The 15,103-nt window shown below is 46.5% G+C and overlaps 1 protein-coding gene and 1 pseudogene across 5 annotated transcripts in view; both read left to right on the top strand.

Moving 5' to 3' along the window:
* LOC144093677 (uncharacterized) overlaps nt 1–15,103 on the top strand; it is a 377,080-nt gene that overhangs the window by 263,207 nt on the left and 98,770 nt on the right. The window lies entirely within an intron of this gene.
* LOC144094377 (uncharacterized) lies at nt 1,111–2,313 on the top strand (annotated as a pseudogene).

The raw sequence follows: 15,103 nt of genomic DNA, 5'->3' as shown, positions 1-15,103 counted from the left end.
CTTGGGCACTTATAGCTGCCGATGGAATAATTTTAGACAGCCCGAAGGACAGCTCAAAGAAAGCATTTGTAGAAATTCGCGTACCGGGCATGGCTACGACTTGAGGTGAGAACGTATCTGTAGGCTCGTAGCGAACGTCGTTCCCGCGCCGACTAGGGCGCCCCTCACGGCGGCGAGCGCACACTCGGAAGGATACGATCGGCCCGCTGGCGTTCGGAAAGCCTGTTTGGTCTCTGTTTCGCGCGTAGCTGTTACCTTTTCAGAACAATGCCGAAATGCAACACGAATTGCTGCGTCGTGGGCTGCAACAGCACGTACACCAACTCACCAGGAACGAAGTTTTATAGGTTTCCGAGCCGACCGTATGAAATAGAACGGCGTCACCGCTGGATCGCGCTCGTCCGACGGCAGAAGTAAGCTGTTTTATGTTCCGACGATATGCGAATTGCGTTAACGATGAATGTGTTGCTTTTACAGCGATGACGGAAGCAACTAGAGACCTGCAGTGCATAGCAGGATATGCAGCAAGCATTTCTTCGCTGGTGTGAAATCTAATGAAGAAGGCCACCCTGCTTACCACCCGTCGATATTTCCCGCTGCATATAAAGCGACGAGTGGGCCTCTGTCAAGCGACCGCTATACGAGGTAGAGCATATATTTTTTGAATTTGCCCTCAGCTTGACGTATTGTGGCTAATGCCACCTCATTTTGTGCATTGACAGTTGATTTGGTTGCGTGATCGCGGTGCTTTAGTGAACCAATATTGTTTGGCTGTGACTACCCCACAAATGCAAAGCGACGAGGTCCTTATTTATTTATTTATTTTTTGCCAGAAAAAGAAAGCGCCAGAATCAAAAGATGCAGGAGGAGCGACAGATATCCAGTTATGACAGTCAACAAACAGGGTGTGTCTCAAGCCCCGAACCACAGATATCAGACAGCCCGCTTTACAGTGACAACGTAGTGGCCTCCGTCGGCGGCCAGTCTGCAGATGACGCACATCGTGTGGATGTAAGCAAAAGTTTACTGCATGCAATTTGTGCTTTTCATTGCATTTAATTTGACTGGTGTGCTAAGCTAATTTTAAAATGCTGGTTTCAGGCCTCAACAATGACTGAAGACGGCAATGTTACTTTCAGCGTGAACTTCACATTTATGTCAGAGTTGTGCGATGGAAATGCTTCATCCTACACAAGTCACAAAGAAGTGTGCAGCACAAGCTTGGGCAGCTCGTGCAGTCCAGGCTTTTCGGACAAAAGCACTGGACCAGCGTGCAAAGAGCCTTTCTTGGCGGGGTTCAGATCTCTTCAACACGATGGAAACGCCTTTCATTCGCTGACAGCGATTAATGTTTCATTATTTGCTCTGCTTTTAAGCATACTGCCACCTGCTCCAAGAAAGTTGAGTGCGTTGTCCATTGAGAACAAGATTCTGTTATTTCTGATCAAACTGAAACATGGGCTGCCATTTTCTGTTCTCGCTGTTCTCTTTGGCGTCCACAAAACAACGGCCTCTCGCATCTTCAAGGGTCTACTAGTAAACATCCATGCTGCAACAAGGAAATGGTTATACTGGCCATCACAAAGAGCCGTTCTGGCCACATTACCTCCATGTTCAAAGTACACTATCCAAAATGCAGAGTTGTTATAGATTGCACTGAACTTGAAACTGAAGTGCCTCCAGGAATTGAAAAACAAAACCTGTGGTATTCAGACTACAAAGGAAGGCACACCATCAAGTACCTTGTTGGAATAGCTCCGAACGGCCTTATAACTTTTCTTTCAAAGGGGTTTGGAGGTAGAACTAGTGATACTACGCTAGCAGTTGAATCAGGTTTTTTGTCTCTTCTTGAACCAGGAGATCTCGTCTTAGCCGATAAAGGATTTCCAGGCATAAAAACAGGTGTTGGCTCCCAGGATGCAACGTTGGTGATGCCACCTTTTGCTACCAGTCCACAATTCACGGAGTCTGAGGTGGATGCCACATATGAAACTGCCTCCGTGCGCATTCATGTGGAAAGAGTAATTCAGAGGCTGAAAATTTTTGATATCATTACACGCAGGATACCACGTGAGCTGACTGGTTATGCTGATGAGATTCTTCATGTACTAGCAGTGCTAACAAACCTGAAGGCGCCCATTTTTTCCAAGCCACCGAAATAATGAGGCTGAAAAGGGAAAAAAATTTATTGCACGTTTTTTATATACACAAGAAGGGTCAAAATGACTGCCCTTACTGCGACATATATGAGGCTTTACATGTCACTGTATGAAAAGTGTAGAAATTAAATAAAGCAGTTCTCATTAACAGGCACTGTTTTCTGGTCTCTGTTGGTGATGGGATGGCGACACTTGTAAAAGGATATTGCCTCTACACGAACAATATTAAAATAAGTAAACATCACATGTCTGTACATTCATGCAATGCCCTGAGAAAGTGCTCAAAATAAAAGTTTCGCAGTTTGGGCACAGCAGACGACAGGAACTCATCATTTCTTTTTACATGGATTGTGAGTGAGTCCACTTCTGTGTGTACATAAAGGTAGCAGCGCTGCAAGCCTAGCACATGCAAGCAGATTTGTATTTGTGTGAAGTACGAATGGCTGCGTCTTAAATCCAGAATGTCTTCACCGCACAGGTATTTCAGCAGGGGTCTCTTGGTCAAGCTCTGCTGTCTTCTTGAGAATGGACACTTGATTTCAAGTAGCACTGCGCTGCCGTCTTCATCCCTGAAAGTTAAACTTTCTATTTGGAAGAACAACCCGATAAAAGTCATTACCTGAAAATGCCGTCGGGGGAGCACGCAAGCCACAGCTCTCCAGGACAAACTACCAGGCCGAATTGGGCGACATTCACGTCGTGCTTCTTTTCAAACGTCTTACGGGCTGATGGCTCCTTTAACAGCCCATACTGCACCTGGTAGCCATTGTACGGCACCTCGGTAACAATGCTCTTTGCACGCTCGGAGAGGCTTTTACAGCAGGTCAGAATCCTGTGTGCCTGCAGAAGACAAAAGGCAAGGATAAGACCACGTCTGTCTTAGCGTAATCAGTGTCAGGGTCAGAAAATTGATCAAGCTGCAAGATACTTCTCTGTACCTTTGTAGCAGTAATTCTCGGAAACCTTTCATTAGCCCAAAGACTACGATCAAGCGCCGTCCTAGCTGACAGGTCAGGTACATCTTCAGGCGACACAGCGACGTAGCGTTCATAAATTCGTCGCTCCGGGCCTGACAGCCTTTGTGGGGAGGGGGGGGGGGGGGGGGCATAGCGAGCCAGACACTATAGCAGTTACTACATCTTTGTTTTTAGTTAGGTTCTCTTAGAGAAGAAAAAATACGAATACTTAAGTACTGTACAGTAGGATACAAACCTCTCTAGGAAGTTAACTCGTTTAAGAAGTATTTTGTTTCCACACTGCATGACAGTAAAGCTGTGGAACTCTTTCTCGATCCTCTCCCATTCAAAAAGCACCAGGGCTTGCGGAGAGCTATGAGGAGGGGTTGTAGCGGGCTCAGCTCGCATACACTCTTCTGCGCTCAACATATCAATTAAGGGGCAGTTGAGGTCACCGAAATATTGTGTGACATGGTTCAGTGGAACCTCCTTTGCACGCACTGAAAAATCGCAACATAAAAAGACTCGAACTTTCATCAACTTGCGCGAAAATATTTTTCCAGAGTAAACACAGCTGGTAAGTTCCTCACCTTTTTCTTTTTTGGGGACAGCAACGTTAGAGTGCCTCGGGTATGCCTTACGAGACGCCGGTACGCCCCACGATCGTGGATGAGAGGTTTTCGAGTCGCATTTGCCGTCTTGTATGTACAGGGCAACTGCCGCGGCGTGCTTGCACTTCCCTGCGATGCCAGTACGGCAATCGCAGCTCCCCGCGAAGATTCGTCTTCTGCCGTCGATCTGCAAGCATTATGTCATCTATAATTCCATGCTACCACACGGTAAAACGAAGGTACTTACGCTGAGCTTCACGCATCTCGCCGGTGCGTTGATTTTCGTCTGCGGTATGCACCTAGCTGTCACCTCCGATCCTTGCGAGTCGAGCAGTTCCCTCACCTCGTAGACGTGCCCCGCTTCAAATAGAAGTCTTCCTTTCTGCAAATTCTTTCCATGAAAAAAGCTGCCAAGGTCGTGTAGCTCCCGAAACCCGGCTAAAATTAATATCGGCACGTTGTTTGCCGCAATCACTGGGTGTCAAACACGCAGCGCGAGCAGCTGACTGCGGGAGTAATCCTGCCACATTTGAGCAGCTACTCCCCAGATGGCGCCAAAGGTCCGAACGACGTAAAGCCCCTTGATAATTTGAAAGTAGCGACACTCTCCTCCTCGCCGCGCTTTCCTCCTCGATTCTCCTCGCGCGGCGGCTGCGAGCTCTGCGCACGGCACGCTTTTTCTCCCTGGCGCCCGCTGGCCGGCCGCAGCAGTGAGTGAAGCGCGTGTTTTTGGGCCAGGTCTGCGCTCCAGGAGTGCACAAAATATTTGAAAAATTGCCAGAAAAGCATTGAGAATGCCTAAAGTAACGTTCATGAAGAGATTGGTTTCTTAGAACTGTTTGATTGGTGAATACTGATGTAAGCAAAGCTTTCAGGCGAGTTCTCTACTGCAGACACTTTTTAAGTCACATGATAAGGTGTTTTGCTTTGTGCACCTGATCTAGTACTGCCTCTGACTTTGTCAGTGCTTGTTTTTTTAGAGCGTGAACACCAACCGCGGTAAAATTTCGGAAAACGACCCAGGATGGTGTTTTGAACTTCAAGATCAGGGAACGTCAAAGCGGGATTTGGTCTATTTCGCTACTGTCAAGCTATCTGTCTAAGCATAGTATATGTCACGTGATCAACCGTTAGTTTGGATCATTGGTTAAGTATACAATTCTTTTGACGAATAACCGGGCGAAATTAATTGATATTTAGTAAATTGCAATTAAAACCCAAATTTGCGCTGCAGCATCGAGTCCTATACCGTTAAAAATCTTAGGCCAAGTGTAATAGCATTGTGCTGGTTAGCGATCTGCATTAATCTGCGTTAATTAATTTTGTATAAAACCAAACTTTGAGCTATATGATCTAAGTCAGTTAGCGATCCTATTAATTTGCGTTAATGAGCTATATGCAATCAAAACCACCCTTCGCTTTGTAGCATCGAGTCATATACGTTTCGAAAGCTTAGGTTGAATGCAAATGAGCTGCGCAAGTCATCGACCTGAATTATTGCTAATTATTTAACTGCACTAACATCCAAACATTCCACTATAGATGGAAAATAAGGGCAAGTGTAATGCATTATGCTAGCTAGTCAAATTTAAAGATAAACTTCACAACAAAACAGCTAACACTATAACTAGGCTGAATATGAACTGCTTCGAAATGTTTTTCTTTGCTTGTGCATACTTGCGTGCAGTAGGCCTTATTTAGCGCGCAGCAGCTTACAATGAATTAGTCATGAGTGCATCTTCCGTCCATACTTTTGTCTCATCAGTGTGAAATTGGTTTTTGCACTCTAGTCTGTTCACTGAATAAAACAGTTGCGCACTTTCAATGCGATCAAGGACAACCATCCGTCGACCGCAATTCATTGAACATTATTAGAAACTAGTGTCAAGGAAGGTTAATAATTTACCTATGAGAGAATGCATTCTATTTCTCTAGGCACGATAAACGCCTCTCGATAATGTAATATTGTTCTTGACCCCAAAATTTCGTTCCAGTATGTAGTAGGGGATATAAAGCTGGTATGTTGATTAGGCACCACAAAAAAATGTATTATTAAAGAAAATGAGAGTATGGGCAGCAGGATGATTTATTTCCTGCGGCCACATTTACAGAATTATGTATCAGCGCTTCTTTATTGTTGCGGACGAAGTTTTCAGCAACTTTGATGACCTCAATGACGCCTTGAGACGGAGTAGTCAGAGACTGATGGTGCTCAGAAAATTTTTTGAATTCTATCGTCTTGGCAGTTGTGCCATTATGAACCGATGATTTGTGGCAATCTTCACACTGCATCCGCTTTGTCAGCCTGGAGACAACGTAACCCGCGAGGTAGGCAATCGATTCCTCTACTTCAGGACTTAAATCTACAAGGTCTTCTGGGGCTTGAATGTTGCTTGTCGTGAGTTTTTCCTCACTTGTGTCCAGCAAATTTATCAACAAATAGCCCTCCTCTTCAGAATAGCCACCATGCTTGCTGGGCTTGAGGAACTGCGCTAGAGTTGCGCTCCTCAGGTTGCATTTAAATTCATACAGTCGCGGGACAGGATTTTTCGCACGCAGGGTGGAAAACAAATTTTCGAGACCATCTTGGCTTAATCTGCTTAGGAAGACGTACTGAAACTTGTACTGGCTGAGAAGAGCATCTTGGACTTTCAGAGACGTTCTTGTGGCTAAAATGATTCCTGTCTGTACAGGCTTCCAAACTGCTTTGCTTTGGTTGCCAATAACAATTTTAGAGAACATTTCGGCTGTCGCGTGCAAAAATGATACACTGTCTTGATAAGCCTCCTCAACCGCATGGCTGAAAGCGAGGTTTGTCGTTCGTGAGGTCATCAGGCGAAACCACCTAAATATTGTTTCAATGAACCACGCGGTAGTACGCGCATTTCTGGGAATTTTTCCCTTTTTTCTCAAGCAGACGCAAACCAGAAGCCGTGTCGTTATGAAAAAGAGAAAAAGCCGGGCCTACTTTCATTTTATCATAATGATTTGGGTCAAGAACAGTCGCGTTCAAGTGCGGCGCGAGCTTTATGTCATCCTTTTCGTCATGCCTCACAAGGGCCTTTATAAACTCGACGTTCACGCAGTTTGTCGGCAAATCGTGTTTCTTCACAATTTCGTTGGGAAGGTAAATAAGCTGGCCTTTTGTCAAATGATTTCTTAGATTTTTCAACAAGTGTGGTACGTCGGCCATAAACCAAAGCTTTCTCTGTGGATCACAGGGGTGAGGGCAACTGGTTCGCGGCCTGCTGTGCTTTCCGACGGTGATTCCAAAGAACTTCCAAAGTGCCTGATTCGCACTGCCCATGCCAGAAACAACAACATGAATATTGATCCCGATAGACTCGCAGGCGGTAAATAGGTCAACTACATGAGCTTGAAAGCTGGCAGTATGGATAGAGTTGCCGGTCAGTTGATATCCGATGGTTTGCTTCCATCTGGTGGAAAGACCTCCCAGCATAAATACCAAAGCGTGCGTGGCTAAGCAGTCATCAGGAAGCGAACCATCGGACAAAGGCAGTGTGGGTGCGCCCAAGACTTCACAGCATGAATGATCATATACGAGACCCGACGTGATCTGCATCTCGTCTACCATCAAAATGGCGTGGCGTTCCTCCGGCTTCATGAGATTCACCTGTAGAATGCAAACCGCTGTTAGGAATGACTGAAAGTAAGCTCACGATTGTATTAATGTATCAAGTAAACATACAAACTTAAGACGCGCTGGAGACACCACTAAAAAAAGCAGAAACGCAGCCAAACATATAGGTATAACTGTTCAACATATTAGTTTCGTAACAATGAAAAGAAAGGTAAAACTGTCAAAATCAACCAGCCAAAGCGACCTGATACCAGGCAAGCTCACAGTACAACAGGCTTGGTGTATGGTAACTATTTACCTTGATCTTGAGGGGTTCCAAAATATCAGTAAGAAGTCCGGGTCGAAACTTTGCGTGTTCGATGTGCCTTTGCAGGGTGCGTTCTGAGGGCAAAGCGTAACCATATTCTCTTAGGACACTGTAGCCCCACGTCCCACATGCCAGCCGCAGCCTCAGTGACTTCACAAGTGTGTCAGCTTCCCACCGCGATCCCTGATTTGACAGCCGCTCCAGTGACGACATCTGATCGTCGTTGAAAAGATGTTTGAGCTTTTTCTTCAGCTGTTCCCTTTGCGCCTCGCTCTTCAAGTGTCTTTTTCTTGCAGCTTGCAATCTCCTATTTGACTCCCCTTGATTGCGCTCCAATTCTGCTATGCGTTCCAAGAGGGCCTGGTGCGATGCTGTAAAAAGAAAAATTTTAGTATCTGCAATGTACGTCTATAGGTCAAGCGTACGCTGAAGAACAAGAAACATCGCGTGCAGGGTTTACAAACAGACGCGGAAAGCTCCCTTTCTCTGACTAAGTATGAAAGAAAGGTCTGGTGGCAGCAGAAACTGCGTTAAAGAGCACTGTATCGTTGGCTACCGCAACATAATGCATAAAAGGGGTCATTTACCATTGGGAAAAACCGCTTCGGGGCTAGGAACAGGTTCGCCAGGGCAGTCTTGAGGTGGTGCTGATGGAGAAATTAAATAGCTGTGTGAGTACGCGGCCACTCACTGACTTCGTGTGTGCTTAAAGAGACAGCAGCTTACAGGAGGGTAAAGTGGGAGAAGTGGCGGGCCCTATTGCCGACGCACTGCAGTGCTGGGGCAAGCACGCGGTGGCCTCATGCGCTGTGTAAAAGATCGCAATGTCATTAAATTCAACAACTAAATAAAATGTGTAATTTACCATTGATCAAAGCTGGTTCGTGGCTCGCACCAGGTTCGTCACGGCAGTCTTGAGATGGTGCTGATGGAGAAATTAAATAGCTGTATGAGTACGCGGCCACTCACTGACTTCTTGTGGGCTTAAAGAGACAGCAGCTTACAGGAGGGTAAAGTGGGAGAAGTGGCGGGCCCTATTGCCGACGCACTGCAGTGCTGGGGCAAGCACGCGGTGGCCTCATGCGCTGTGTAAAAGATCGCAATGTCATTAAATTCAACAACTAAATAAAATGTGTAATTTACCATTGATCAAAGCTGGTTCGTGGCTCGCACCAGGTTCGTCACGGCAGTCTTGAGATGGTGCTGATGGAGAAATTAAATAGCTGTATGAGTACGCGGCCACTCACTGACTTCTTGTGGGCTTAAAGAGACAGCAGCTTACAGGAGGGTAAAGTGGGAGAAGTGGCGGGCCCTATTGCCGACGCACTGCAGTGCTGGGGCAAGCACGCGGTGGCCTCATGCGCTGTGTAAAAGATCGCAATGTCAATAAATTCAACAACTAAATAAAATGTGTAATTTACCATTGATCAAAGCTGGTTCGTGGCTCGCACCAGGTTCGTCACGGCAGTCTTGAGATGGTGCTGATGGAGAAATTAAATAGCTGTATGAGTACGCGGCCACTCACTGACTTCTTGTGGGCTTAAAGAGACAGCAGCTTACAGGAGGGTAAAGTGGGAGAAGTGGCGGGCCCTATTGCCGACGCACTGCAGTGCTGGGGCAAGCACGCGGTGGCCTCATGCGCTGTGTAAAAGATCGCAATCTAATTAAATTCAACAACTAAATAAAATGTGTAATTTACCATTGATCAAAGCTGGTTCGTGGCTCGCACCAGGTTCGTCACGGCAGTCTTGAGATGGTGCTGATGGAGAAATTAAATAGCTGTATGAGTACGCGGCCACTCACTGACTTCGTGTGTGCTTAAAGAGACAGCAGCTTACAGGAGGGTAAAGTGGGAGAAGTGGTGGGCCCTATTGCAGACGCACTGCAGTGCTGGGGCAAGCACGCGGTGGCCTCATGCGCTGTGTAAAGAGTAATTTCATTGAACGCGACAATAAAAAAAAATTACAGGGTGCACTGAAGTCTTCAACGCGCGGAAATGCAAAAGCGTAACTGCCACATCATTAACTATCGCTATCCGTATCTATCACTATCTACCGTAATGCCGTCAAGTGATCTATCATAACTGTCACTATCTGTAACGAACACTATCACCTCATTCTCCGGGCCTATTATTATCATTTACTATTAACATCCGTAACTGTCACCATCATTAGCTATCACTATTCATAATCATCACTATATAATCTGATGCCGTCACGTGACTTACTGATACACCTTAATTTTCGTTGAGTTGCGTTGTCAGTCTTATCTCTATTATCTCATAACATCTGACGAGTCATCTATACATTTACTTTAATTTTTTTATACTTTCTTGTTTTCTCATAAATGGAGGTCGGAAAACAGCAAGCCACAGAAATAACTTACTACTGTCATCGGGAGGTTCATGTCTCTGTCGAGGAGGCTTCCTTTGCTTCGGGAGAGGTCGGTGAGAGAAAATTGTAGGAACTGCGTTGGGCCTCAGCTTTTTTTTTCCCAAGTTCGTGTAATATTCGTGGCTCAAACTGGTCTTCAGTGAAATGTAGCTAGAACATAGGGCGATGAGTTAACCACTCAGACAAGATGGAAAAAAAATCTTCTTGCATACAATTGATATAAGTAATATGCTACAGTGCTAAGAATTGTTGCTCGCAAAATGTTCCCCTGTTTTTGCGTCATAACCATAATCATTATTGAGTGTTTAAGTTTCGTAAATACAGCAAATTAATGCAATGATTCCGTCTGATTTTACATCGACTGGAAAAGTTTTCCCGCAGAAAAAGAAAACGCGGAATAGCGCTTTTAGAGCTCCAGCTTTCAAAGCGAAGGTTCTCGGCCAGCGCCTAGTCCGGCAGGGCATGTCATGCGAAGGCAAGATAACCTTAAGGGTAACAGAGTGGATTCCAAGAGAAGGCAAGCGTAGCAGGGGGCCACAGAAGGTTAGGTGGCTGGATGAGATTAAAAAGTTTGCGGCGATACGGTGGGCACGCAGCTAACAAGGGACAGGGTTAATTGGAGAGACATGGGAAAGGCCTTTGCCCTGCAGTGAGCGTAGTCAGGCTGATGATGATAATGATGAAAACATAAGAATTCGTAAGTGACCACTGGTAAATGAAGCAACACGAATCCCGAATATAGAATATTTTCTCCGGTCATTAGGTGCCGCCACCGTCGTCTGTGCTTCGATCCAGCAGTAAATTGGCCACCTGTTTACCTCTTCGAAGTACCGTGGGAACAATTTCCAATACATAAATTGGAATGCTAGTCTGTAGAAGGCGTCCTTCTGTAAACGCAGGTAACGCTGCACGTTAAGCGTAATGAGTCTAATGACCAGTTTTGTTTAGACGCGCAATTGATCACGCTGCCTTATTTTTGTCGCCGAAGTGCGAGATTTGTATGCCGACGTGCGTTTTAAAGTATGGTCGCCGCATCAGAAGGTTGTTCCTTTTTGTGTGAAACTACTACTTGGGACTTCAGTATCCCCTTGCGTGCCATATTTTGTGGTCTCTGTTATCCTTCAGCATTCAGTCATGGCCAGGTGAATAAATTAACGAAGTGCTCGCATTTCGCGCCTAAAGACAAATATATTACATAGTCCGATTTGTTCTCGCAAGAAAAATAACTGGGCAACAGCAAGAATGATGAGGTCGCTTGGAAGCCACCGTGTATGTCCACACTATTTTATTTCATTTTTTTATCTCAAGGACTTTTAATTGGCCTAAGCTGTGGCCGTCAGTATGCTGTAGAAGGCTGTGGAGGCTATTATCAATTAAAAAGAACATGAGAAGGCTCTAGCTGATGTGTTGTCCGTCATGCCACGTGCTGAACTTGCAGTGGTCGTCTTGTTCTTGAAGCTTTCGTTGCGGAGCAACGGGGCACCACAGCAGGTGGCGGACATCCTCGTCAGTGGCGGGCGTGAAACATTTTGGGCTGTTCAAGTTACTTTCTTCTCGAGAAGCCCCAAAAATAGTGATCGCCGCATCGAAAGTCGACTTGTATTTGAGCGCGATCGGTGAAGAGCAAATAACAGCATGTACTGTGCGTTGGTACTCGAGCGCGTGTAAATAAAATCGACGGGCCCATTTGCTCACCCAGCGCTGGCTAGAATCTGCACATTACATAAAGTCACGTCAGTTGCTTTCGTGAGTGAATATAGAAACTGTAATCGATCTGCGTTCCGATTGTACAAGACGTTTCATCCAGTTTAATCGGTGCGGGGCCTAGAGGTTACCTCTTGAAGTGGCTGTGGCTACAGCTCAAGAAAATGCTGCAGTCGTCACGACTTATGCCGCGATCTGATGCCTATGGAACGTCTATGTGTCGCCGAGGCGAAGTAGAAAGACGCCAGCCGATTTACAGCATCTTTTGCTCTGGTTACTGTTGGCCGACGTAGAAAACTCGTCTGGCAACTGATTTTGTGTCCCAGGTAGGTCACTTCCTGTGCTCCGAACACACACTTGGCTTTCCGCAACCGGATACCATTTTCTCGAAAGATTTCCAGTAAAACGTGTTCGTATCTTGCTCTCCGGAGTCGGACTCATTACTACTTGTGGTGGCTCCGGCACGCCAACAAGTGGACAACAAGTGGCGACGAGGATGGGATGAAGACGGAATGAACGTATGACACCCACCAAGGCAAGCCGACGACTCTACGTGAGATGCAAAAACCGGCGCGACAAGTAGGTGGCATGGCGCAAGCACTTGGCGCTCAGCCATTGTTCGCGGCACCTCCGCAGTTCGATTCGAATGCGGAAACATGGACAAACTACTCCGAGCGGCTAGAGTCTTACTTCAATGCTAACGAAATCACCGACGACGCTCGCAAGCGCGCGATTCTGATAACATGTCTCAACCCGGAGGTATATGGTCGTCTCCGAAGCCTACTGGCGCCGAAAAAGCCGCGGGACGAACCTTATGAAGCCATCATTGCACTTCTCAAGCAGCATCTGAACCCGGCACCGTCGGAAATTTACGAAACGTACCGGTTTCAAACCCGCGTACAGAAAACCGGCGAGAAGGTAGGCGAATACCTGGCAGAACTTCGGAAGATCGCAGACAACTGTGGCTTCGGGAGCGCGTTGGAAAGAAACCTGCGTGACAGATTTGTCATCGGGTTGCGAGAAAAGATGGTCCAACGAGTACTTCTGGCTAATCCAAAGTCTCTTACTCTCCAAGAAGCAGTAGAGATCGCCACGTCGGCGGAATTGGCGATACAAAATGTTGAGCGCCTACCCCACGCGAGCACCGCGGAATCGGCGGACGAAGTCAACGCCACAGCGTTTAAGAAGAAAACGAATCCGCAATACCGACACACCAAGGCAAAGACGCCGCGCCCGTGCATTCGTTGTGGCGACTGCTCACACGATGCTCCCAACTGTCCGCACAAGACGTCGACTTGCTATAAGTGCCTTGAAGCAAGGGCACTTAGCTACAAGGTGTTTCGGTGGGGTAAAAGCAAAAAGGCCGACGAAATTTCAGGCCAACGCGGTAAGTGCCGAAGCTGGCGACAGTACCTGCACTCCAGTCCTTGATATTTACAGGGTTACCAGCGAAGGTACTGCGGTCGAGCCGGTCTACAAGACGGTGGAGTGGGGACCAGTGAATCTCGACATGCAGGTGGACACGGGTTCGCCAGTCTGCATAATTCCTGAAGAAATATACCATTGCCATGCCAAGCAGTGGCCAGCCCTGAAGCCCACAAACAAAGAGCTCCATTGTTACTAGGGGAAGCTACCTATCAGCGGGGTGCTTCATATGACAGCGCAGCACCAGAACTGCAATGCAACTGCTGAACTGTATGTGGTGCAATGCCCAGGACCTTCACTGTGTGGCAGAGATGTGATCCAAAAACTTCATCTGCTGCCCGACCAAGAGGTAGGCACAATCCTGACTCCAGACTGGGAAATCTCAAGTGTCACAGAAGAACTGAAAGAAAAGTTCAAAGACCTCTTCGAGCTGGGCACAGGACTTATGAAGGGACCTCCTGCCAGCATTGCCATGAAAAAAGATGCAACTCCAAGATTCCTGAAAGCCCGTTCACTACCTTATGCATTGCGCGAAAAAGTAGGAATGGAACTGGACAGAATGTGTCAGCCAGGGATCTTGTCTCCAGTCAGCCACAGCTGCTGGGCAACGCCAATCGTTCCACTGGTAAAAGCAGATGGAACCTTGAGAATTTGTGGGGATTTCAAGGTCACTGTCAACCCAGAGTGTGATGTCGACCAGTACCCACTCCCAAAAATGGGAGACATTTTCGCCTCTCTCAAGGGTGGCTATTGGTTTTCAAAATTGGACCAGCATAGTCTATGTGAACACGTGTCCACGGCTGGGTTGTTGCGGGCCATGCCGCTGCCTTCTCGGAGGGTGGCATTGATGCCGTCTGTTGGCAGATAGGGCAATTCCGCAGGAGCTGTTCTATGTCTTGATCAATTCCTGGCCACCACATAAGTTTCCTTGCCAAAGCTTTTGTGGTACTGAGTCCGGAATGTGCTTCGTGCAGTTCCAACAGGAATGCTCTTCTAGCTGTTTCAGGGATCACTAGTCGGTCGCCCATGAAGATGAGTTGTCCATCTGCAGTGAGGAAATTCCTACGTCTCCAGAATGGCAGTACTTGGTCATGGTTAGACTGTGGGAGTTTCTTAGGCCATCCTCCCAGTATGTATTCATGAAGGCATTACATGAGTTGGTCCTTCCCAGCAACGTCTTCGAGTTGCTTCCTTGAGACCGGTGCCGTGTCCAAGATGCTGGCTACTAGTGCACTGTCTTGTTGGTCAGGGTCTTTATCAGACACCAGACAGTTACATCTGAATTTTCTGATGGTACTGCAACTACTAATATTGCAGGCTGTTAATATGAAATTCTGAAGAAACCAGGAAATAGTAACCTTTCATGTTCTTATTTACATTGCACCACTTTCTTGTTGGGAAGTCGTACATACGACAGTTAAAAAGCTAGCTTTTGTCAAATCATTGGGTAAAATTGAAGAATTAGCTAAGTGTTAAAAACTCGTTCCCAACGCACTAGAAGGCCATCGTAAAATTAAGTATAAATTCCATGATCTCAGCCATGTTCACAGGAGGAATCACACTGCAATTCATAAAGTACACATTTCGTTGCGGTATCCGCACCACCTTTACAGGTTACCGGCGCTTGCTCAAAAAGTACAGACTTCTTCAAAAGACTTCGGGCCACGAGGTCGCCTTCTGAGTTACGTATGAGGGAATCCAAGGCACCCTTAAAGACCAAGCACGAAAGGCTGCGGCAAGGATTCTTCTCGCCATAATGTTAGTTTGCAGCTTCACGGGTGCCTTGAGTGTTTTATCACACGGCTGAAAAGCAAACCCTATGGCCTGAAGATATTTTGACGGGGGCGTACCATCTCCTTAACATTCTTTATTCACACTGTCTGGCAAAGAAATCTCGCTTTATGTGTAGATATATGAAACAATGGATATATGAATATATGATATATG

Source organism: Amblyomma americanum, chromosome 6, assembly GCF_052857255.1.
Source record: "Amblyomma americanum isolate KBUSLIRL-KWMA chromosome 6, ASM5285725v1, whole genome shotgun sequence".
Taxonomy (NCBI): Eukaryota; Metazoa; Arthropoda; class Arachnida; order Ixodida; family Ixodidae; genus Amblyomma; species Amblyomma americanum.
This window is presented reverse-complemented; position numbering and strand designations above follow the sequence as displayed.